This window comes from Rattus norvegicus, chromosome 3, assembly GCF_036323735.1.
Source record: "Rattus norvegicus strain BN/NHsdMcwi chromosome 3, GRCr8, whole genome shotgun sequence".
NCBI lineage: Eukaryota > Metazoa > Chordata > Mammalia > Rodentia > Muridae > Rattus > Rattus norvegicus.
The window spans coordinates 166,745,432-166,767,815 of NC_086021.1; the positions used below are offsets into that span (position 1 = coordinate 166,745,432).

At 49.3% G+C, this 22,384-nt stretch overlaps 1 long non-coding RNA gene across 1 annotated transcript; it reads left to right on the top strand.

Annotated features, from left to right (window-relative positions):
- Positions 1-1,151: 1,151 nt before the first annotated feature.
- On the top strand, positions 1,152-21,463 carry LOC120101772 (uncharacterized). The gene is made up of 5 exons (XR_005502681.2): positions 1,152-1,978; positions 7,654-7,752; positions 20,020-20,169; positions 20,594-20,674; positions 20,883-21,463. It is a non-coding gene; the product is annotated as an uncharacterized LOC120101772 (long non-coding RNA).
- Positions 21,464-22,384: the final 921 nt, after the last annotated feature.

Sequence of the window (22,384 nt, forward strand, 5' to 3'; positions counted from 1 at the left end):
TACAGACATACACACAGGACCACACACACACAGATACACACACACACACACAGGTGCACACAAACAGGTGCACACACACAAACACACAGGTGCACACACACAGACACACACACAGGTGCATACACACAGGTGCACACAGACACACACAGAGACACACACACAGGTGTACACACACAGACACACACAGGTACACACACAGACACACACACAGGTGCACACACAGACACACACAGAGGTGCACACACAGACACACACAGGTATACACACACAGACACACACAGAGGTGCACACACAGACACACACACAGGTGCACACACAGGTGCACAATCACACACAGGTGCACACGCACTCATACTCACACACACACACACACATACTCATACACACACAGACATGAGCACGTGCACAAAAGAAAAGTAAGATGTTTAAATATAAATAAAAGTTTCAATTTGGGTTACTTGGAATAACAGAAAATAAATCCAAAGGGAGGAAAAAGTTTTAAAATATAAATGCAAAAAATGATGGATGGGAAACAGGAGACAAAAGGAGATGATCTCATGATGCCGAACTGTAGTAGGAGCAACATGAGCTCATTCATGTGCTTGCTTATTAAAATCAAGACATGCACCCTCTTCCAAGCAACTGTGCTAAGGACAGGGTATACAGTGGAGCCAAACTCAGGAGTCACCAAGGGAAAGGTGCCAGAAACCCATCAACCACTACCGAACTCATTGCCCAACCACACGGGGCACAGCAGAGGCTTCGTGGGAGTGGGAGGGACACTGTGCTGAGGCAGGCACGCCTGTGACGAGGTTAATAGGCATCCGTGGTCGTCAAAACATCCTCTACCACCACAGCTGCAGGCGCAACCCACAAGACATCCTTGCAGTCTTCTGAGAACTGCGGCAACCCTGCAGCCAGACTGTTACCATCTCCACCCCAGAGCAGAGGGTGCTAAGACTAACTCATGAACTGGTCTCATGCTTCATTCAGCAAGAACGCAAGGACAGCGGGATGGGACTTCCTGAGGCAGAGGCCCGGCTGGCACTGGAGCTTGTACCAGTGCAAACCAAGCAGCGGGAAAGAGGGGGAGTGGAAAGGAAGGAGCCGGCTAGCAGAGGGGCACACAGAGGAGCATCCACTGGGTACCGGGTATATGGAGCAATGCCTGTGTCTGAGCTTGACCTCACGTAATCACTGTAGAGTTCCAGCTGGCTCTACATTTTAGAGTTGAGAGTCTAAAGGGTGCTGTTGCTTGACCCCTAGAGAAGCCTGACCCAACCCCCCAAAAGATGCTTTTCAGATGGCCCGGTACTTAATATATCGCTTAATCCTGCCTTGAACTCATGGCAATCCTCCTGCCACCCCTCATAAGTGCTGGGATTACATGTATGAGCCGCCACTTTACTAAGTGTAAAACAGATGTGAAGAGCAGGAGGTCCCAGTACTGAGCTGAACCAGTGGTTGTCGTTTGGTGCACTGGACGGAGGTTGCAGGCTGGTCTCTATCTAGGGGAGGCTGGGGCAGCTAACTTGAAGAGCAGCAGACAGAGGCTGCGGGAGCCCTTTGTGAAGTAAAGGTTCTGGTGGGGAGACCTAGTCATGCCTAGAGGCCTGGGCTGTGCAGGTGGGTGTGGCAGCATCCGAGATTGGGGGTGGTGGGCGGGGCCCAGAACCAAGGCCTCTGTGATTGGCTGGACAGTGGGTTTCTCTGCAGGGCAGTGGAAAGTCATGAAGGATTCCAACCATCCACAAGTCAAGTCGTGGGCATCAAGAGCAACTGAGGAAGAGCCCGGCTCCCTTGGTAGCGGGGCAGGGACCCTGACTAACAGGGGAGGGCGACCTCACCCCCTCTCCTTCCTCTCCAGGTCCTGGGGCTGGCAGCCGTTTGCTCCCCGTGAAGCCACAGCGCACATCCTTCAGCGTGACATTGGAACATCACTGGGGGAGTGGAGGGTGACGGAGCACCATCCCAGGCGGTAATGGCTCCAACGCCTAGAGGAAAATGACATAAATAATGTCCCATTAGAGGCGCCGAGCTGCTCCGCCGAGTGCCTTGTTTTGCCGGCAACATGATGGTCTTCATAAACAGACTCATTTATTTTCCAGCCCTTGTTCAAGCGAGGTGGGGGGCGGGGGGCTGAGGAAGGTGACCCGGCAGCGAGGGGAGGAATGGGGACCCACTTTCTGCCCAGACTCTGACACGGTTCCAGCGCCCCCCATCCCCCATCCACGCGCTCAGTCTTTGGGAAAACCCTGCTGTCTCTCATGGACTCCTGGGTAGTCTGTATGCGGCCAACCTGACCTCTTAGCCAAGGGCTATGAGAGACTTGCATTCAGGTTCTGATCCCGCCGGGACCAGCCTGTTTCCTCAGGTGTCATCTAGCCTTATCTGAGCCTCAGTTTCCTCTTACGAAAAGTGCAGTAACAGTATCTTCTGGCCGTTGTGCAATGCCCCGTGGGATTTTTAAGACCCCAGAGCTTTCTTAAGCAGTGGTCAATTCTGTGTCCTTGGCTTTGTACTCAGAGATGCCGACTGTCTTCTCCCCAAAGGGAGACTCATTCCTGTTGCCTCTGCTCCTCTCCAGCCTGGGTCTTGTGTTGGGCTCAGTCCACAGAGGCTCTGTGAATGTAGCCTGTGACACCTGGGCCCGGAGCGTGGGACTTAACCGGTTGTGATATGGTGGCTCTAGACACACCCCTTCACCTCTCTGGCCTCTTTCTCCCAGGAGAAAATGAAAGGTTAAGCTGAAGGAAGTATGATCCATCTCACTTCCCAATTTCAGGATCCCCCTAGATTTCCTATCCCTCTACCGATAGAGAGGAGTCAAAAAGAATCGGGCCTTCTCCCACTCTGCTGTGTGGCTTTAGGCAAGGATAGAATGTCTCTGTGTTCATGGAAGTGTTTTGGAGGACTGAATGACCAAATCAATGATGTTGGCTGAGGCCCTGCAATGTGCCAGGCATAGCTTGAAGCTAGCAGCACCACAGATTTCAGTGGGAGAAGGGAAAAAGAGACCTCAGAGTTCTAGGGCACTGGCAGAGTCCTGAAGGCAGACCTTTAGTTCTGAGTCTCTAATACTCACATAGAAGGAGCTTGGGGGCTCTAAGCTACCATTGTATCCATTGTTGACTGTGGTTTCTCTGGGTTAGGGCTCAGAAAGGGCTTAGGACACTTGGGTGTGTATTGTACTAACGTAGTGGCCCAGAGTCCCTGGCCTTCTCAGAAGGATCCCTGTGTTATAGCATACCTTTTGGCTACAAGAAGTCAGAACTTAGCTCACGTCAAGGGGAGGAGGCCTCAACTCCCCTTGACCTCCAGCGTTTTCCTCAGAGCAGTGCTGAGACCATCTTCATGGAAGACCTACTGATCTGCTAAGTGAAGAGGAGCTGATGTGGGGAAGGGGAGGGGAAAGAGGCTTCTAGGCAGAGGGAGCTGGCGCAAAGCCCTTAGTGCAGGAGAGGCTATCTCATTCAATTCTGAAGAAGCCTCAGGAGCACTGGGCCATGGCACTTGGGAGCACCTACCCTTGTGAGGGGGAGATAGCAAACACTCACATGAATAGACAGCATCGCTTTGGGCTGTGCTGAGTGTGGGGATCCACTGGGATCTGGGTGGGGGCGGGGCGAGACTGCGCTGGGGTGTGGTTCCTGCCAGCAAGTCTTTCCCAGACTGAATTGGGCTCTGTGGCAGAGAGAGAGAGAGAGAGAGAGAGAGAGAGAGAGAGAGAGAGAGATCTTAAGTAACAGAGCGATGTGGTGTCTGTCTGGATGGAGAGGCCAGGTTTTATGTGTCCCCGGCAAGGATTGTGAATTGTTTCTGAGCATGACCGGAAGACACTGACAGGATAAGGGGAGAATGATATAATTTGATTTTACAATAACAACAAGTTAGCATTATAGCATTCAAGTCTGGATCTAATACCAAGCTTCTATTCCTGGTGGCACTGATACACTGTGTGACCATGTATTAGTCAATTACTCTCCCTGAGCTGTCAATCTGGACCCTGGAGTGTCCCAGTAGACAAGGGACACCCTGGAGTGTCCCAGTAGAGAAATGCCAGAACCTTGCGGTTGGCTACCGAGGAAAACACAATCCTATGTTTCTAGTAAAGCTTAATCTCACATTACATCTCAGAGTGGTGGAGGGACTAGCCCATGGTCACACAGCTCTTCCAAAATACCACTAGGATTGAGAAGAAGAAGAGGAGGAGGAAGAGGAGGAGGAGGAGGAAGAGGAGGAGGAGGAAGAGGAAGAGGAGGAGGAAGAGGAGGAAGAGGAAGAGGAGGAAGGGGAGGGGGAGGGGGAAGGAAGGGGGAGGGGGAGAAGGAGAGGGAGAGGGAGAAGGAGAAGAAGAAGAAGAAGAAGAAGAAGAAGAAGAAGAAGAAGAAGAAGAAGAAGAAGAAGAAGAAGAAGAAGAAGAAGAAGAAGAAGAAGAAGAAGCAGCAGCCACCGTCGTCCCCGGAATACAGTGCCACTGTTGGGGGCCAGTGCTTGGTGTGGGGATGCTCCTGGACTTGGGTCTCCAGCCTTCTTCCCTGTGTTTCCCCAGCCTACGTTGTCCTTCCCTTGGACAATCTCCCTTCCTTCCTCCCAGGATGTTGGTAGCTCCGGCTGATGCAAGCCCAGCAGGTGCTCTTCGCCTAGCTGTCGCTGTGATGAACAGTTTCCCGTGGCCGAGCAGATAACAGAACACACACAGGTCAGGGGGGGCCCATGTAGCCCATCCATCAGGCCTGTGACGGGCGGAGCGCTGGCACGCCCTTGCGCCTGTTATCTGCCACAAATGTGTTTTTCCCCCAAGGTTAACAGCAAGAGTGACAGCTGAGCTCCTGACATCAGCAAGGGTTGGCTAGCTGGCGCCAGCCAGGCCTTCTCTCTTTCCAGGGAGGCTACCCAGCCCCCCGCAGCCCAGACTGTCCAGCTGAGAACATCAGATCTTTGAGAGCTAAGGCATACAGATCGCTTTATTCCTTGAGAATTGGGAGGTGTTTCAAAAGCCTGGAGCCTGGATCCATTTAGCTGGCCTGGGTTCAAATCCAAGTCTTCACACTCATTTGCTGTACTGGGATTATAAGCAGATGCCACACACAGCTTAAAATCTAATCTCTTTAAAGTGCTTAGGACAGTGTTGGGTAGTGGGCATGTGCAACTTCAATTTTTTCAAACCCTATCTTTAATGATGGTTCTTAAACATTTTAAGAATCTTTTTAGTCCACCACCCACCAGAGGTAGTGGGGAAAAAAAGGATACAGGGGAAGTGGACCTGTTTAGAAAGGTTCTTATGAACAACTCCCATCTGTGTTGTCTGAAAATTGGCAGTTCAGTTCACTGGTTAGAAGCAGCAGGAGCTCAATCCATTCACAGATGCTTCACAGAAACACCAGTCCATTTTGATAGAGTCAGGATAGCATACACGAATGGTGGCATTAACTAGCAGAGACAGCTCAGGCCTCAGCCTCTGACGGGTCAGCAGGAGGGACCCAGAGGGATGCCAGGGAAAGTTCTCAGCTGTGCCTCTCTTCAGTGAAGGGAAGATCAGCGAAGATGAGAGACCCACAAGCATTGCACAGCTAGCTCTATAAGCGAGCCTAGGTCAGCCTCCGTCACTGTCCATCGACTCCTATTTATATCCCTCCAAACATCATGTGTCCTCCACGGGTCTTGCCTCAGCATGTGCTTCTGTCTCAGCTGACATTACTCTGCCAATCACCCCGAGTCTGTGGAAGTGGCAGGAAACTGTAGCACACCACCAGAAGCTTTTTGGCTTGTTTCTCTCTATGGAGTCCTGACAAGTGCAGCCTAGCAGCCTAGCTGTTCAGTATAAGGCTGATCAATACATGTGTGTTGTTAGTGAAGAATCCTTCATCGTGTGTCCTTTCACGTGCTTGCTTTAGTAAGACATCCTTGCACCTGTGTCTGCTTCAGCTAAATGTTCCTTCACGTTTGCCCCAGCAAAACACTATCCAACCGACTTTCCAAAGAACTCTTAAGTTCCCATTTCAGGCACACACACACACACACACACACACACACACACACACACACACACACACACACGGGATGGGGAGGGGGAGAGAAAGGGAATGAAGGAGAGGGGTGGGGAAGAGAGAGAGAGAGAAAGAGAGAGTGATTTAAGACTTATTTTTAATGACACTTTGCACCCATGCATAGACCCACTCCATCCATCTGTCTGTCCATCCATCCATCCGTCCATCCATCCATCCATCCATCCATCTATCCATCCGTCTGTCCATCCATCCATCCATCCATCCATCCATCCATCCATCCGTCTGTCCGTCTGTCCATCCATCCATCCATCCATCCGTCCGTCCATCCATCCATCCATCCATCTATCCATCCGTCCATCCATCCATCCATCCATCCATCCGTCCGTCCGTCCGTCCGTCCATCCATCCGTCCGTCCGTCCGTCCGTCCATCCATCCATCCGTCCGTCCGTCCGTCCGTCCGTCCATCCATCCGTCCGTCCGTCCGTCCATCCATCCATCCGTCCGTCCGTCCGTCCGTCCATCCGTCCATCCATCCATCCATCCATCCATCCGTCCATCCATCCATCCATCCAACCAATGCATCTACCTCTTCACTCATTCTCCATGGATTATCTGCCCATCTCCTCATCTGTCTACCCAGTCTGTCCATATCCACACATCCATCCACCCACTCCACTCGCCCAACCATTTACCTATCCTGTCTCTCTCTCACTCACGCACCCCATCACCGTCCTAACCACTCAGCCACTCAGCCATCCATTTGCTCATCTGCCCATCAGTTCTGCCCAGGCATCTAGCACACATTCTTCCACTACACCGTCATATCCATCAGTTAGTCCACTCTTTGTCCATCGATGCTGTCTTACTCATCCATCCTTTCGTCTTCCCTTCCATCCATCGCTCTGGACTCCGGTCACTGGTCCATTCATCCGGTTTGTATTTGCTCATCCTTCTTCCTCTCATCCGTCTTCCATCCCCCCCCACTTTTCCCAATCTTTCGTTCTCTTCCTTCTCCCTTCCCTTTCTCATCTTTCCCTCCCTCCCTTTCTATTTTCTTACCCACATCTATTCCTTTTTGTCTGTCCGTCTGTCTATCCACCCATCCCTTTACTCAGCCCTGACTGAGTTCCTATCACATACTAGGCAAAGGGTTGACTGTAGAAAGGCATTTATGAATTGGTTTCCCTGTGTATCCAAAGTCGATTTTTAGCTTACAGAAACACAAACTAGCAGACAGCAGGTCATGGTAGCTCACATTTAAGGCTGAGGCAGGAGAAATGCAAGTTTGAGGCCAACCTGGACCTCCTGTCTCAAAACAAAACAAAACAACTGTCATTTCCCCCAAAACAAACAAGAAAACAACCAACACAAGATTGAGTGTACTCATCCAGGACAAGAAACCATGCAGAGGGCTGGAAAGAAAATCCTCTTTCTGTTAGGGCATCTGACCCAGGATCTCCCGTAGCTCTTGCTGCCCAATTATTAACTGTTATAGCCGGGAACAGGTTTCTTAATCTCCTCAGGACTCAGTTTATCCATCTCTAGGATCTGGATAGTAATGGAGTCCCCGTGAGAGGATTATCACAATGGTCATGTTAGCTTAATAAGTGTTTAACAAAGGGTACACTTGTGCTTTATCAGGTGTCTCAGAGGCAGCATTAGCACAGAGAGAGGACACTTTGAAAGAGCTGGAGCTGAGACCACTGAGACCTTATCCACAGGAAGACACCGCTACAGAAGGTAATAACTACCCGTCCTCTGTCCCCTGGGTATTGTCTGGGGATTTCCAGTGCTACAGGGTATGGAGAGGATGCTGAGAGGGCAGGAGCTGGGCTGCCTGGAGGAGCTGAAGCTCTTGAGGGAGGGGGGTTGTGCATTCGACTGGGAGCCAACGAGGAGACCCAGTGACTGGAGTAGAGGTGAAGAGGCAGAAAGGCTCCTTGGTTCCACCCTCCCTCCAGTGTCCATGTGCTCAAACCTGGGGAGACAAATCAGAGGTACTGTGGCTGCCCTGAAAGTCTGCAGAGCCTGGCTTCGGAATGTCACAGGCAAGAGTCCTGCTGAGACCTCTAAGACCATTACAGAAAACAGCCAGAGTCCTATAATGAATTCAAGCCAGGCTCTGTCAGGCTCGGCTCTGGCACTGCCTGAACTTGTTTTTCATACATCTGTGTATTTTTCAACAACTGGCACAGTGTGCCAAGCTCTGGGAAGCTAGGCTTTAATGGGGCTGATCCTCAAGAAACTCACATTTCAGTGGAATGGAAGTCTCTCTCTCTCTCTCTCTCTCTCTCTCTCTCTCTCTCTCTCTCTCTCTCTCTCTCTGATGTTATAACAAATACTCTGACAAAGTAAACTTACAAGGGGCAGGGTTTATTCTGGCTAACAATTCATCGTGGTAAGGAAGTCATCCGGGATTGGAAGCAGCAGGTCACATCACATGTATAATCAGGAAGCCCATCTCTGGGGTGATTCTAGATCCGGTCAAATTGACAATACCATCAGAAGAAGCCAATGAGATGATTGGCATGTAATCTCATGAAGGATAGCAAACACAGCAGGCCGTGGAGCCTTCCTCTCTTCTTGTCTTCCTACTCCTACTCCACAGGACTCACTGGTCCATGGAAGATGTCACAGAAATGAGCCAGGTTGGTATGGATGCGGTCGGCACACATACTTGGATGCAGAGACTTGGATGTAGAGACCATGGAGATGCAAATGTCAGTCACTTGTGTTGGATAGTAGAACATTACTAGGGCTTTTAGAGAGTGAAAGTAGATTTCTAGGCTTACCTTCAAGTGGCCACCTTTTGTGCAAACCTTACCTAGCTAGATTGTGGCATGGTTATTACTCACTGCTCTTAGTCAGTTTTACAGTAAGAGTGGAGAGTTATGAACAATGGAAGGTTTGTCAAGGAAAGATGGGGGCCGGTTCAAAGGTGCAGAAGAGGAGGGTGCAGAGAAAGCAGTTGCCACTGCTAGCCAGATCAATATCATTAAAGGGAAGCTCTATGCCCTTCACCTGTATGATGGGAAAGGTGCCCCAGGGCAAGACACAATCCGTCAGAGGCTTAATGGAGGATGCTGTTGAAGGGCTACCCTGCTGCTCAACACAACCACGATAGGAAGTGTTCTTCTAGGTGCAGCTGCCAGGTGCATGGAGGCCACATCTGTGGTCAAAGGAGGCTACATCTTGAGCTGTCAGAGAACTTGAAGCATTATCCACAAGGGGCTGTTTCGGCAGGCAGCAAAATGTAGGAGTCATGGATCGTGGAGGCTTACACCAAGGTTCTAGAAAGCTGAAAAGGATCAGATTCCCTGCAAGGAAACTGAGTGGTTTGGGTAAGAATGCCCCTACCCCCCAGGCTCCTATGTTTGAATACTTGATTTGGGGAATTGTTGGTAGAATCATTTGGTAAGGATTAGTAGGTGTGGTCTTGTGGGAGGAGGTGTGTCACTGGGAGTGGGCTTTAAGGTTTCAAAGCCCATGCTATTCCCAATTAGTGAATGCTCTCTTTCCTCCCTCCTCCTCCTCTTCTTCTTCCTCCTCCTCCTCTTCCTCCTCCTCCTCTTCCTCTTCCTCCTCTTCTTCCTCCTCCTCTTCCTCTTCCTCCTCCTCTTCCTCCTCCTTTCTGTCACATGGTTGTTGTTTCAACATGTAATCTCCAGTGCCATGCCTGTTTGCCTGCTACCATAACGGGCATGGACTCTCTTCCCCCCCCTGACACTCTAAGCAAACCCCCAATTAAACTTTCTTTTATAAGTTGCCTTGGTCATGGTGTCTCTTCACAGCAATAGAAAAATAGCTAAGACAGAGACCCTAAGCAGTGACTGTTTGAAGCTGTGGAAGGCAAGCCTATGTTGCAATGGAGACCATGAGTATGTCGGATATGCCAAGGACGAGGGACATCTGCCAGTAAAGCTGCCAGCACAGAGTACAGCTGGCCAAGAGTGAGGCTCTGTGGGTTGTAGGTGGCAGAACTGAAGGGCCTAGGCTGCCCAAGGCTGTTGGGGTCCAGATGACACCACTAAGAACCCCAGGTGCCTGCCCTGGAACTACAGCTTTGTTCTTTCCCTGCTGTGCTTTGGTCTTGCTTTGGTCCAGTCTTTACCTGTGGTGCCCCGTTTCTCCTACTCGGAATGGGAGTGCTGGATCTGTGCCGTTGTGTACGGAAGCACGCGACTTACTGTTTGATTTGATGGAGCTCACAGTTCAGGCTGCCTTGACATTTACAGTGTCAGCCTTCTAACAAAAGGAGATTAACTCCCTTGGACACATTTGGGGAGAAAGCAGTTACATTTTGCTCTGTCCCTTTTCTTAAGATTGAGTGATTATGGTATGGATGGATTTTTCTGGTATTGTTAATTGTTTCAAGCTCTTAAAAATTATTTCGTATATGAGCGTTTTATATTCATGCATATATGTGCATCGTGTGCGTACTGGGCTCCCACAGAAGTAAGAAAAGGGCATCAGACCCCCTGGAACTGGAGTTATAGGTGGTTGTAAGCCCGGTAGCTAAGAGAGCCTGCAGCTCCTTATGTGGCTGCTAGAAACTGAGCCTAGTCCTCTGTGGGAGCTGCAGGCTCTCTTAGCTACCGGGCTTTCTCTCCAGCCTCTACTCCAGGCTTTTAACAAACAATTCCTGAAAGAAGCTATTGGATTTGCGAGAAAGTAAAACACTCATTTTGCTTTGGATTTCTGCCCTGCTTATGTTTGTTTGAAGTATGAGTGAGGAGCGCCAATTCCATGCTCCGTAAACAAAACTTTTTAGGCATAATACGTATAACAACTTGCTGTATCCGGTTGGCGAGTTTCAGATGCTTCTTTCAAAAATAAACTATATCACTCTTACTGAGACTGTAATTTCCACAGGTGTAATGTGTTCACAGATGTGCCTTGCATCCAGTCTGCCTTTTTTTTTTCCTATTTTGATTTTTTTGTTGTGTCTCCTGCCTGCCTGCCAAAAACTAGGCTGCTTCAGGTCCATGCACGATGCAAAGTGCTTTGAGCTTTAAATCACTGAACAAACTGGAAAGGTGACACGCCACACGCTGACGTGAAAAGGTCTACGTTCTGTGCTTTTTTTTTTTTAATCAAAGTTTTCAGAAAGGTTTTTAAAAAGAGATTGCTTTGAATCTCAGAGGAGGCTCTGGACTTTTGAAGTGTGGGGGTTGTTAAAGACCACGAGGACTTTTGAAGTTGGACTGGATGCATTTTGCCACTGAGATGGCCATGAGTCTGAGGACCAGGGATGGAATGTTCTGGTTTAAGAGTGGTTCTTTTTATGTACTAGGTGGATGGCTCTGTGGATAAAGTGTTTCCTTGGGAAGCATGAGGGTGTAATTCCTAGCACCCACATAAACGCTGGGCAGGGGTGGAGCCTCTATTCCCAGCACTCAGAAGGCCAAGATCAGATCCCTAGGGCAAGCTGGCCTCCTGGAATTGATGAACTCTGGGCTCAACAAGAAAGCCTGCCTCAATAAAGTAGAGAACTATGAGGAACGAGACCTGACATCATTTTCAAGCCTTCATCAAACACACACACACACACACACACACACACACACACACACACACACACACACACACAAGCACACACACACACATACACACAGACACCCCCACACACATACACATACATACACATACACACAAACAGACACACACATATACATCCACACACACATAGACACACACATACATACATACATTCACATGCACATACACATACATTCGCATACATGCATACACTTACACAGGTACACACAGATAGACACACATACACACAGAGAGACACACACACATACACAGGCACACACACATACACACACACAAAGACACACACACATACACAAGCACATACATATATATACACATGCACACACATACATACATGCATACATGCACGCACATACATACATGCATACATGCACACACAGACACACACAGACACATGCACATACATATGCACACATACACACACATACACACATGCACACACTAGTGCATGCGCAAAGACTAGTGCCTACACATATTAGTGCATATACACACATACAAGTACAAACACACAAGTGCAGACAAATACACATGTCTTAGGATTCTGTTGCTGTGAAGAGATACCATGATCATAGCAACTCTTAAAAAGGAAAACATTTACAGGGGCTGGTTTAGACTTCAGAAAATTAGTCCATTATGGACATGGTGGGAAACATGGTTGTGTGCAGACAGACATGGTCCTGGAGAAGGAGCCTGGAGTCCTACATCTGGATCCAAAGGCAGCAGGAAGAGACAGTGAGCCACTAAACCTTGCTGGAGTGTCTGAAAGCTCAAAACCGGCTCCTAGTGACACATTTCCTCCAACAAGGCCACACCTCCCAATAGTGCCACTCCCTATGAACCCAGGGGGCCATTTTCATTCAAACCACCACATTCTAATCCCTGGCTCCCATAGGCTTGTAGTCATTTCATAATGCAGAAATGCATTCAGTCCCACTTCAAAAGCCCCCGTAATCTGTCATGATCTCAACAAAGTTTAAAGTCCAAAGTCTTTTCTGAGAATCATGCAAGCGTTTCACTGTAATTTCCTGTAGAATGAAAGTAAAAAGCAGATAACATACTCCCAACATATAATGGCACAGGATATACATTACCATTCCATAGGGAGGAAAGAAAGGGACAGTGAGGAGATACTGGACTAAAACGAGGTGAAACTCCAGCTGGCCAAGCTCCAAGCTCTGCATCCCTGTGTCTGATGTCAAGCACTCATCAGCTCTCCCCCTCCTCTCACCTTTGTTGACTGTAGCACACTCTTTTCTTGGGCTGGTTCCACTTCTTAGCAGCTTTCCTCAGCAGGTGGCCCACGACTTTGGCATCTCCGACAGCTTGGGTCCTCTAACACAATTCAGGCTTTGCCTTCATGAAATGTCCTCTCTGAGCCTCCATGCAGGGACATCCCTGACGTTCGCTTGGCCTCTGTGGCTTTCTCCCCAGGTTTCTGTTTTGATGGTTTCTTTTACTATCTACGGTTGGCTGCCCTCAAACTTGGTCTGTAGACCAGACTGGCCTCAAACTCAGAGATCCACCGACCTCTGCTTCCTGAGTGCTGGAATCAAATGTATGCACCACCATGCCCAGACCTAAGCTTTTCTTTAATTCCTTTTCACTTTTCTTTAATTGCTTTCCACAGGTTGGAAGCTTAGCTGGGTGGGATCTTGCTCTGAGGTCACCGCTCCCTTTATTCCACTTAGCACCGGGTTTTTCTTTAATCTGTTTACATGTCCTGGCGCCCATTTTCTCCTCAAACCACATATTTTGTATGTTTCCTTACTCCGCTTGCTCCTTTTCATTATTGACACCCCACAGTTGATGTTAGGTTGTTTGGAAATGTCCTCTGCTAAAGCTGTTAATCTGTAGCTTTTCAACTTAGACAAGGGCAGAGAGCAAATACATTCTTTGCCAAAATATCACAAGAATGATACCTAGGCCACATGCTAAAATTCTTCTCCTCTGAAACCTCTTGAGCCTGGCCCCCATGTTTCAAATCACCCTCATCACTGCTGTCTTCCATGTTCCTACTAGTATGGCCCATTAAGCCCCTCTTAATGTGTTCAGTTGCTTTTCTAATCCGAAGTTCCAAAGTCCATATTCTGGCAACAAGAAGCAAGGTCCAGCTCATCACAGAAATACTCCATTCCTGGTACCAATATCTGTCTTAGTGTTTCCATTGCTGTGAAGAGACACCGTGACCATGGCAGCTCTTAAAAAGGAAAACATTTCATTGGGCCAGCTGGCTTACAGTCCAGGGAATTAGTCCATTATCATCATGGCAAGAAGCATGGTGGCACTCAGGCAGACATGGTGCTGGAGAGGTGGCTGAGAGCTCTACGTCGGGATCCATAGTAGCAGGAAGAGACAGTGAGCTGCTAGGCCTGGCTAGAGCTTCTGGAGACTCCAAACCTGTCCCTAGTGATACACTTCCTCTAATAAGACCATACCTACTCCAACAAAGCCACATCTCACAATAGTGCCACAACCTATGAGCCCACGGGGCCATTTTCATTCAAACTACCACATTATAAATACACATACACAAATACACAGACACAAGTGCATACACACATAGTACATATATGCACCCACATTTGCATACACATGCCCCCCACATACATGTATATGCACATGCATGCACATCACATACACATATACAAACGCATGCATGATATGTTTGAGTTTTCAGGTTGACAAGTGATGATTAGTCTTCATTGTCAACTTGACTCAATTTGGAATCACCTAGGAGACACACCTCTGGGCACGTTTGTGAGGTGTTTCCAGAAAGGGTTAACTGTGGAGGGAAGAGCCACTGGGAATATGATGATATTTTCCCACAGACAGGGTCCTGGATTGAATTGAAGGGGAGCGGGTGGGTAAGGAGCTGGGTACCAGCATTCGTCTCTCTGTTCTCTGACTGTGAGTGCTGTGTGACCAGCTACCTCATACTCCCGCTACCATGCCTTCTCCACCACGATGGACCATACTCTCATTCTGTGAACTAAAGCAAACCCTTCCTTTTGTCCTTAGGTTGCTTTTCCTAGTTATCTTGTTTCAGCAATAGAATATTTACCAATCAATGGGTACTCATGAACCAGCCTAGTCTTGGTTCCGACTTCCTGGGGTCTGAGTTGTTATGTCCAAGTGTGAAGAGGAGACTGAAATTGGTCTGGTCTTTGTCTTAGTTAAGAGACACTGTGACCAAGGCAACTTATAGAGAAAACAGTTTATTGGGGGCTGGCTTACAGTTTCAGAGGGTGAGTCTGTGACCATCATAGTGTGGAGCATGGCGGCAGGCAGGCAGGCATGGCACTGCAGCAGTAGCTGAGAGTTCATGTCTTGACCCAGCAACCATGATGCGGGGGGCGGGGGAGAGGGAGAGTTAGCTGGGAATGTCCTGAGCTTTTGAAACCCAGAAGCACACCCCCAGGGACACACCTCCCCCAGTGAGGCCACACCTCCTAATCCTCTCCAAATAGTTCCACCAAGTAGAAACCAAGCATTCGAATATATGAGTCTATGGGGGTCATTCTCATTCAAGTCACCATATTCCTTCACCCATGTTGGAGGTTTGGAGACCATGAGAGGAACACAGGACCAGGACTTAGCATCCCCTGGTGTATAGCCTTGGTGAGTAAGCTACTCTCTTCTTTGAGCTTCAATTTCCATTGGTACATTGGGGATGGAGACTCTCACCTTGCTGTGTGACCTAAAGACTGAGGGAAAGATGGTGGATGAGGGACAAGTTGGTTGACACTGAGCTTTGTGAACCTATGATGTGTGCCTATGAGCCTACAATGTGCTTACTGTGTACCTACACTGTGCTCACTGTTTGCCTACAATGTGCTCACCGTGTGTCTACAATGTGCTCACTGTGTCTGTCTGAGCTTGGCCTGAGCTAACAATATGGCAGAGGGGATCGTGGACCAACATACTCTGCCTTCTTTGAAGCTCTGCTCCTCTGGCCCTCTAAAATCCTTCCTGTATCCCTTATTAATATGCCAACACCTGGAGAGGTGTTAATCCATATTAGCTAATGCCTTAGTTACCGCAGGCACCTTCATTAACAGGTAACACCTCCAGTTTGCAGCTCACTCCTTCACAGAGCCAGTTGGCATTCAGCTGAGGAAAGAACCTCCCAGAACGGGGCTGTCAGGAAGAGGAGCAGAAGGAGCTCTGAGAGGAGGAGGTTGTCTGGAGGAGTCGACTCTGACAAGACTCTCCAGAATCATCAGCACCCTTTTCCTGAGAGGTCTTAGAAGACACCTTAACCAGTAGAGCCTCCGTTTCCCCTCATCAAATCGGGCTGTTCAACCACACCTTCTTGGGTCATTTTGGCTAGTGCCCAGCTTCTCAAATATCAGTATCTGTGGGTACCCCCCAAATGCTTTTGTGACTGTGACGTTAGACTGTAGTGAGAAGTATGTCTCCCTCCAGTGGAGTTTGCTGTTTCCTATCCTGTCTGTCTGTGGAGAGAACCTCCTCACTCCAAGGCCATGTTGTCCTCTGAACTCTGCTGGGACTGTAGCAGTCCCAAGGCAAAAGAAAAAAAACAAAACAAAACAAAAAAAAAAACACTGCCAGGCCAACAGCTTCTCACCAGAGGGGGCCCGAGTTCTGATCACGTCTCATGAGTCAAATCTAGTGAGAGAACCACTTGAAAGGGCAGTTATGTGGGAAAAGCGACCTCTGTAGAGGATAGAGGTGGCCAAGATTTGCCTGCCCTCCCTTTCCATTCCTCCCTTTCTCCCTTCCTTCATCCCTCCTTCTCTTCCTTTCATTCTTCTTTCCTTTCCTTCCTCTCCTCTATGTGCACCTGCTTCTGAGGGAAGCTGGCCTGTAGCAAGAGTGAGACCGAGGTGTGCCCAAAGCCCTGAAAATCTCACCCTGAGACTGGCAGAAGTTCGGACTGCTATCTCCCCATCTAACAGCTTCTTGCTCCAGCACAAGACCTCTACCTTTCCACCTCTGAGGACAGTCCTGCAGTCTTTGGCCTAATTACAGGTTCAACCTCCTCTCTCCCTGATAAGAACCTGCCCAACAGTACTTGGGGTTTCTTTTCATGTAAATAAAGCATTCCTAGAACCTCTGCTCTCACTCACCAAACATACACTCACCCTGGAAATCCCTACCCACTCCCCAAGATCTATAGAGCCCTTGTTCACCCCAGTAAAATTGGGCTGTCACACTGAAGCCGATTCCGGAAGTTAATCTGTTGGTACCCACAGATGTCCAAATCCTGTCCCCGGTCCCACCTCCTCTGCCTCCTCTTCTCCCTCCCCTTCTTATGCCTTCTCTTCTTTTTAATCAGAGTTTCAGGTAGTCCAAGCTAACTTAATTTGATATGTAGCCAGGGATAACCTTGAACTTCTGATTCTTCTAGCTCCACCTTCTGAGGCTTGCATTAGCACATCGAATTTATTTGGAGCCCAGGACCTCATTTATCCTAGGCAAGCACTCTACCAACTGAGCTACAATCCTTAGCCCGATTCCCCCCCCCCCCTTCATTTCCTTTTTCTTCCTTTCCACCTTTAATTTCTGCTTTACAGTAGATTCTGGGATTAAACCTAGGACCTGATATCTAGGAAACTGTTCTATTACTAAGCCACACCCCAGGTCCTCAAGTACTTTTTTTTTCATTTTAATCAATCTAGTAGTGTGTGTGTGTGTGTGAGAGAGAGAGAGAGAGAGACAGAGACAGAGACAGAGACAGAGAGACAGAGAGAGACAGAGAGAGACAGAGACAGAGACAGAGAGAGACAGAGACAGAAAGACAGAATATATGTCTGGAGGTCAAAGAGCAACTTGCAGGAGTCTGTTCTCTTTCCACAATGTGGGACCCAGGAATCAAACTCAGGTGGCCAGTCTTGGTGGCACCCACTTTGATCAGCTGGGCTATCTCATTGGCCACGCCAAGTCCTATTTAATAGTAACACAACCTACAGCCATGTGTGTGTTCTTCTATGTTGCCGACAGAGCCAGGCATCTGTAAGCACTTACATAAGAAAAGGGTGAGGCAGATGAGGCAGGTATCTGGAAGTGGCCTTTTGGGTGTAGGTCTTTGCTACTTTCCTGTACAGTTTGAAATCACTTCAAAATGAGAAGGATTTGTCTGCACTGAAGCCGCATGCATGTGCCTCATGTCTCAGATCAGATTGTCGGGAGAGGCGGCAGAGAGTAAAAATGCACTGAGCGGGGCTGGGGATTTAGCTCAGTGGTAGAGCGCTTACCTAGGAAGCGCAAGGCCCTGGGTTCGGTCCCAAGCTCCGAAAAAAAGAACCAAAAAAAAAAAAAAAAATGCACTGAGCGTTTACGGAGCATTTTCTAACCTCGGCCAGACACCGACAGGACAATGATAGGGCCACTGAGGAGAGCAGCGCTTGGAGGGTGTAGCCAGGGAGACCCTCAGACACAGGCTTCTTCTCACTCACTCACTATCGAGCGCCTGCTGTTTTGCACGGTCCTACTGGGTGCTGGGACTTGGTGATGAGCGGAACTGGAATACTCAGACCCTCTTTTGAGCAGCTCACGGACTCACAAAAGAATCAGGATAAAAAAAGGCATTGTGAGTAGTGGGGTCTGGCTGCCAGGGGGAGTTGTCATAGGGTAGAGAGGGACTTTCGGGTGCACCATGGCCAGTGGCAGGTGACCCACAGCACACCTGGACTTCTAGGTGTCCCAGAGAGGACTACATGGAGTTACACGATGGGGTGTCTATGAGTATCTCCCTTTATAGCCTAGGCTTGAACTTGAGATCCTCCTGCCTTAGCCTCTCAAGCTCTGAGGTCACAGGCATACACCACTGTGCCCAGTTTCAAGAGATCATTTGAGGCCAAACTATTGATTTTCTTGACCAAGGTGACAGTGACGTGGCCTGAATGGATTTTAAAACATATCCAAATAGTGGTGCTCTCCATAATCCCAGCGCTCCGGAAGCAGAGGCAAACAGATCTCTGAGTTCGAGGCCAGCTTGACCTAGGGAGTTCCCGGACAGCGGTGGCTACCTGTCTCAAAGAAGCAAAACAAATTTAGACAGATGTAGCTGCCAGATGTAAGTCACATCTCTGAGGCCGATGTAGCCAGGATGGACACAGGGCAATTCAGAGCCTGGAGAGGCTGCGCAACCTGAGACTGTCACATGGTGATGTCATCTGCCAGGATGACACTGAAGCATGGTATTCCCCACCTGGTGGTCTTTAAGGCTCTCCCTACCTGTCTGTACTGAGCTCAGAGTCTTCCAGTTCTCATTGCTGTTCATTCCTCTACAGGCTGTGGGGCTGGCAGAGGCCCCCTTGATCTGGTAGCAGGCAGGGACCAGTTTAGAAAGTTTAACACAGACCTTTTCTATAGATGGAGTGGGACAGCTCAGAGAGGCCTGTTGCCCACCTGAGGTCACACAGCTTCATAACCAAAGCCTGGCCATCGGAGTCTATCTCATTGCATACCCTAGACCTTTGGTGGGAACGGCAGGAAACCAAGCCAGGGGAGGGGTTGGGGGAGGCAGAGGGGCATGAAGACAGTTTCCAAAGCCTCTCATTCTGTAGCCAGCTGTGCTTTGCCAATGGTTGAGCAGACCCCAGTCCTCAAGGGGACAAAGCTGTTGGGGCTCTTGCTGAGTGACTGCAGCCTGCATTTTTCTTAATCTAAATTGAAAACTGCTCAAGTAGAAAAATCATTTCACTGTCTCATCTCAGAAAGGAAAAGGAGAAGGGAGAGGGAGGGGCTGAGCTGGGGAGGTGGGCGTGGCCAGAGAAGACACGCAGCAAGCAGTGTGACCCCTCCTTGCCTGAACCCCCACACTGTCTGGCCCAAGCCTGCCCCATCCCGTCACCCCAGCCTTAGGGTCTAGGTGGTCAGTCCATCAGACTACTTCAGAAGTCAATCAACAAACACTACAGCAGGTCCTGCACAGGCTCCCCGTGGGACACTGTTACAGAGAGTTCCTGCCCCGATGGGGGTTTCCCTATTCTTTCATGCTCTCCTCCCTCAGACAAATATTTCTGGAACATCCAAAATTTATAGGCACCGATCTACGTGTTAGGGTGAGTTGTTGAGATTATGCTAAGCCCTGGAGCCTGGGCTAGGCTTGTCGTGGTTTATGGGGTGCAGCTGAGGTGGGGGAGTCATAGACACTTTCGATTAGGACTGGGAAAGGGACACTATCTGTATCTGTGACAGGATAGCGTGTGCCAGCTGGCCTCACCCTCAGTGTCTAGAAGGCGCTGCTCTAAGCATGGGGTCAGATAAACCTGGCCAGCTTAATGTTCTTGGGCAAGCCACTTACCATCTCTGCGTCCGGCAGCCTGGTAGGAGCCTGCCCGGAGTGCTGAGCATTCTCTGGGGAGGGGATTCAAACTCATTTCCTCATGCTTGCAAGACAAGCTCTTGCTGAACCGAGCCATCTCTCCACTTCTCAGACTTTTCTTTTTTTTCTTTTTTTTCTCCACCTTCTACATCCAGCTCCGGTTGAACCGGCTGTGTCCTAGAGCCAATCGCTCCCAGCCTGTGGGCCTGATCTCCCTACCTCACTAGGAAGTACAAAGCCAAGGGCTGTTCTCCTCCTGGGCCAGCCTTCCTTCCCCGCCACCCATCCCCAGGTTCATTTCACAGGTCAGCTCCCTTTAATTAGTAGCGCTCTGAGCCTTCTCCCTCACAAAATGGAGAAGGCAGGTTCATCCAAATCTCATTAACCTCCCTTCCCCCTGCGGCCCCGCCAGGGTCAAGCCTGCCTCAAACTAGGGGATGTCACCTCTCAGCATGCTGGGGTAGGGGCCTGTCTGGGGCTGCGGGTGACATGGGTTTGCTGGTTCGGACTGTATTCTGTCCACAGCGGCTCTCAGTGGTGGCCACCTGGGGGTGAGGAGCGAGAAGGGCCCTTCAGCGCTTTAATTTGAAAATTTGCTGGGGACCAAGGGATGTGGGGAGCAGAGGAAAATGACTCGCTTCAAATGAATTAATATTTCACTGTATCTGGCAATTTCCTCGGCGTTCACATTGCCTGACTCTTTTCTTCTTTCATTATTTCCTTCCATAGAGGGGCAAAGTGGCCCCACCCCGTGTCCTCTGCCTCAGCTGTCAGGCCCGGCCTTTGGGTCTGCTGTTTCTCGAGGAACTTGTGAGTATACCAGTGGGAACCATTAACCGTGGGGCTCCAGGCAGGGACTCTGGCTGCCCTTCAACCTCACTACCCTGTCTAGCCTAAGCATCCTTACCCAGCAACCACTTTGGCACCTCAGTGTTGGATTGGCCATGAGTTCCACCAACCCCAGTACTCACAGACTGACTCAAGGGAAGTAACACATCCTTCAAATGATTTTTAACAGCTTTCCTCAGAGTTGCCGGAAACAGAAAACAATCCCCCCCACAGCTCATCTGATGGCACATAGGTAAATAATTGGCTACCTGTCCATACAATGGTACATTATGTGGCAACCAAAAAGAAACAAAGACACAGACACGTGGCGGGTCTTTGAAAGCATCCCCCGGAGCTTTCAGAAGTGGGAACACTTTGCAAAGTCCAATCACCAGCAGGCTTGAAAGAACCTGTGGGTGCCGGTGGAAGGGATGACATCTGCTGCACAGGGCAAGGTAACTGTGGGAGACAAAGTATCAAACCTCTCTGGGGCGGCAGTGGCAGAGCTGGAACACACGTCCTTCACCCATTGCTCACGTGGAAGGGAGCATCAGACGGCGGAGAGATGGCTCATCTGTCAAGAGCACTGGCTGCTCTTCCCAAGGACCCAGGTTCAACTCCCAGCTCCCACATGATGACTCACAACCCTCTGTAACTCCAGTTCCAGGGGATCCAATGTCCTCTTCTGGCCTCTGTGGATGCATGAACGTGGTACACAGACACACATGTAGGACACACATAAAATAAAGATGAAAGGAATCTAGAAACAAACACACATACACACACACACACAATGTAATTAAAAATGTTATTGAAAAACTATTTAGCATGCTAGGTATGGCAACCCATGCCTGTTCTGGGGATTGAACTCTGGTCATTAGGGTTAGCAGCAAGCTCCTTTAACCACTGAGCCATCTCACTCACCCTTCTTGTGCTTTTACATTTTAACTGAGGTTTGGGGTGTACTATCCTATTATGTGGGTGGTACTACAGCATGGAGGGTACTACAAGACCCAGCAGGACATTTCTACCCCTGCTTCCTTACAGCAATGATTCTCAACCTGTGTGGGTCGTGACCGTTTTGGGGATCAAATGACCCTTTCGTAGGGGTCACCTAAGACCATTGGAAAACACAGATATTCATTACGATTCATAACAGCAGCAAAATTACAGCCATGAAGTGGCAACGAAATAATCTTATAGTTGAGCGTCACCACAGCGTGAGGAACCGTAGCAAATGGTCATAGTGTCAGGAAGGTTGAGGACCTCTGCCTTAGAGGCTGCCGGTGCCACTTTGCTCTACCAGGGCAAAGTGAGGGTTCGGTTCTCACATGGCTTCCACACTGTTTCTGAGTTTGACTGGACTGTTGGCTATCACTGAAGTGAGATGATACTATTTCTGGTCAGAGTTCCCCAGGATCTTCCCAGAGCACTGCCAGCGTCCTTAGTCCCCTCAGCAGCCTGCCTTGGCCTTCCCTCAACCCTGCTGGTTCATTTCTTCCCTAGCTCTCTACTCCACACACTCAGGTCCAGTGGATCCTGCACTCCACCGGCCTCCGGTACCTTTCCTTGTCTGTCTGCTCTTCCACAGCCTTCCCCACATCCACTGTCACCTGACCAATTGTGACTTGCTCTTCCTGCCAGGCCTAAGGCTCAAGGCAGGGACTGGATCCACCCATGCTCACGCCCTTG